Genomic DNA, 3,777 nt, shown 5'->3' on the forward strand with positions numbered 1-3,777 from the left:
GGATGAAGAGGCTGGGGGTTGGCATCGTGATGGTGATTCAGAAGGGTACTATTTCAAAAGTGGTTTCAAACCACCCCCCACAGCTGCTCCAGCCTACAGTGTAGCCAGGTAACCTGAGCCTGGCCCACAACCCTTGACCATCTGCCCAGAGCCCTGGGTCTATGGCAGAAGCAGTCCGGAGACATTCCTGAGACCTGGGCCCAGGCCCCATCACGTGGCTGGTTAGGGCCTGGAGGCAAGCGGAAAAACCAGTTGGCTTGAGGTTTCCACTGGAACACTCTAGAGAAAGTGGTGGGGCCGAGAGAGAGGGGTTGTCACCACCTGGGAAGGACTCTGGTGATGGAGTGTTGGGAAGGGGTCAACTTGGGGGCTGCCCACCCCTCCGCAGCTTGATAGGAACCGGCCAGATCCTAACTGGTTTGTTGGTGAGGGTGTCCCTCTTGGGGGGAGTGCCAGCTGTTGGAGGGGAGGCCTTCCGGAGCCCCTGAGACGCTGCGGTCACGCGGGGGGAGAGGGGTGCAGAATGAGACCGCACTGGGAGTCTTTACTCCCAGCGTCCCTTCCCATCCGTCTGCAAGTCCCGGGGTAGTGGGAGGGTGTTGTCATCCTCATTTTACTGCCGGGAACATAGAGACGCGGGAGGGGAATGACCCAGCTCCAGTCACTCAGCACGTGCGTGGCCCAGCCCGAATTCCTTCCCGGGAATGTGACTCCTAGTGCAGTGCTCCGGGTATCTAGCCACCTCCCTTCTGGCTGGGAAGCCGGGGCCCGAAGGGGTGCGGCCTGCGGCTTGCAGGCACCCGGCGCCCCCGGGGCGGCGGCGCTGAAGGGGTTAAGGCGGGGAGGCGGCGGGTGTCCCAGTCACCGCACCTGGCTCAGTATCGGTCACGTGGCCAGGGTTTCACCTGCCCCGCTGAGCAGGGACAATCGGGCCGCTTGTTTCCAGGTTGGTCGCCATGGCGACAGCAGCGCGCCTGGGGAGGTCAGCGGGGCAAATTCTTGCCTGCCGGCCGGGTGGGGCGAAGGTGTCGGTCGTGCTGGGGCGGCGCTCCCGGAGGACCCCTTGAGGTTTCCCGAGGGGCTGGCCTAGGGGTGGGGGGAGCGGGAGCCGGCCACTAGGTGACTCCCTGCCCAGCTTCCTCCTGGTCTGGCCCAGCTCTGTCTTCTCAGATTTTGATCTTGCGTTCTTTAAAAACAGGATCTTGTTTAATACTCAAAGCAGCCTTTCCCACAGGAGCCTGGTAATCCCGGTGCCTCCCCTAGACTTACCAAGCCCTTCGAGAACATTCACTTTTTCCTTCCTTCCTTCAATAATAACAGATACTTTGGAGCCTCTACTATGGGCTTTTCTAGACACAGACACCTTTCCAGACACAGCCATGAGCAAAACAGCAAACTCAGGGGCTGCTCACCAGTGGATGGAGCAGAGTGTTTATTTCCTTCAGACCAGGCTGGGAAGGCCCCTAGGGCCACGGATAGAAGGTGGGGACTGCTCAGGATCATCCTGTAGCTCTGGTGTCCGAACACCCCTGGGGGCCCTCTCTGCCACCTCCGGGCCCCTCCTGCACCCTGTCCCCTCTGAGCTTCCCGCCAGGCCCACAGACCTTCATGCCTGCTTTCATCTACTCTCTTCTCCCTTCCAGAAACGCCCACGGGTCCTGCTAACTGCAATCTTATCAACTTTTCTCCTACTTCCAGACTCATTTGCACACTGTACCCCTAGTAACACTCTCATCACAAGCACAAAGTGAGGAGGGTGAGGAGTAGAGGGGGCAGAGGGGGTCTATGTATTGTTTTTACCCAACAGCCTCCACTCCCCTGGAGAAACACCAGCCTGCAGGATACACTCCATCCTCCTCTGCCTGCGTTTCAGAGCCTTTATTTATTGAGCACCTACTATGTGCTGGGCACTGGGGTTGCAAGGATGAGCCCGGATCCGCTCACAGCCTGACAGTCTTGGGGGGGGGGGAGACACTAATGGATGTGTCATCGCACACCCAGTAAATATTCAAAGGAAGAAACATAAAATCCAAGAATCCAGCTGGCCCTGGGGTGAGGTAGAGTGGCTCTGTAGAAGCAAGGCTTGAATGGAGGTCTAAAGGATGAGTAGGAGGGGGGGCTGGGCAAAGTGCTTACGGTGGAGGAGGTGGGAACATTCTGTGCCATGGGAGAGCCATCCCCCTCCCAAGGCAGACTCTTAGGAATCATTCCAGATGCCTCCTCCTTCCTTACCTCCCCCACCCCCACCCCATCCCTCACCAAGTTCCTACTGATTTTAATCTTCCGAATGGCTCTGATATCCACCCTCTCCTGTCCAACACCTCGACCCCATCTCTCCCCCTGGGGTGGCCAACTCCCCAGTGGACTTGTTGTCCATTTTGGCCTTTCTAGTCATTTCCCCGCATGGTGGACAGCATGATTTTTTCCAAACATATAATGTATTTCTGTGTTAATCTAGTTGGTTCTTTCCTATGTTTTCCTGCTTTTCTGTGCTTATTGCCCCTGGGGATGCATATGGCTGACCCAAGAGCAGAAAAGCTGGTTTGTGTGTTTCAAAAGCTGAAGCCCTTCGGGGAAGGGAATTTCTCAGCAGAGATAAGAGCTTGGCCCAGAATGGGAGGGGGACCTGCCACCTGCTTCTTGGCAGGCCCTCCAGAGCAGAAACAGCTCATGGGTCTACTAGGCAGGCAGCTTGTAACATTTTCCCCGGTCCCAAGCCCAAAGCAGACACAGTACAGGGCGCAGGACAGAAGGGGCCATTGAATCAGTTGACGATGTCTCAGCAGTCATCACTGTTGCATGAAGGCTCAATACTGTCCAACCTGTCCCTCTCTCAGCAACTCCCCCCAAGCAGATATGGCCCTGCTGAATATCCTGGAATTGTGGCCCAGCCTCAGGAGGATTGAAGTTCAACTTGTCTCCAACGGCCTTGGGAGAACGGGGAGCATCACAGAAATAGTGTCATCACGTGTTGAAGTTTGTAGACTGACTTTCATAATTGCGAAAATGCCATGCACATCCTTCCACGATTGACTTTCTTTTTAAATCAATAGTCCAATAATTCATTCGACAAATATTTACTGAGCATGTGCTAATGCCAATTATGATTTTTAAAGCTAGGGGTATGGCAATTACATGGCCCTATTCCTCAAGGAACACAAAAAACCAAAACCTCAAATTCTCTGCTTTTCTACTGTTTGGTGGGGGAGACAGCTGTACATAAATAAAGAAATAAATATGTAAGTATAAATTGTGTTAAGTTCAGTGAGCAGGATACTGTGTTCATTGGTAATTGGATTGAACAATATTAAATAGAGTGGTAAGGAAAGGCCTCCAGTAAGGTGAAATCTGAAGGATAAGAAGGAGGGAGTCATATGAACACCAGGGGTAAAAGTGGTCTAGGCAGAGGTAGTAGTGTATGCAAAGGCCCTGAGGTGCACAGAGGAAGCAAGAAGAGAAAGGCATATATGATGTGGCCTGGGGTTGGTCCAAGCAGGGGCCTGGGAGGGGATTTGGTCTTTATTCTAAGAAAAATGAGAGCCAGTGAAGGGTTTAAGGAGGGAGAGACATGATTTACATTTTTCTAATGTTTATATATTTATTTTGAGAAAGAGAAAGAGGATGTACAGGAGAGAAGCATAGAGAGAGGGAGAGAGAGAATCCCAAGCAGGCTCCACGCCATCAACGCAGTGCCCTACGTGGGGCTCGATCCCATGAACCCTGAGATCATGACCTGAACCGAAATCAAGAGGCGGGTGCTTAACTGACTGAGCCACC

At 53.7% G+C, this 3,777-nt stretch overlaps 1 long non-coding RNA gene across 1 annotated transcript; it reads left to right on the forward strand.

Annotated features, from left to right (window-relative positions):
* Positions 1-1,019: 1,019 nt before the first annotated feature.
* On the forward strand, positions 1,020-3,208 carry LOC122209972. The gene is made up of 3 exons (XR_006197861.1): positions 1,020-1,068; positions 1,321-1,482; positions 2,838-3,208. It is a non-coding gene; the product is annotated as an uncharacterized LOC122209972 (long non-coding RNA).
* Positions 3,209-3,777: the final 569 nt, after the last annotated feature.

This window comes from Panthera leo, chromosome E3 (assembly GCF_018350215.1).
Source record: "Panthera leo isolate Ple1 chromosome E3, P.leo_Ple1_pat1.1, whole genome shotgun sequence".
Lineage (NCBI taxonomy): Eukaryota > Metazoa > Chordata > Mammalia > Carnivora > Felidae > Panthera > Panthera leo.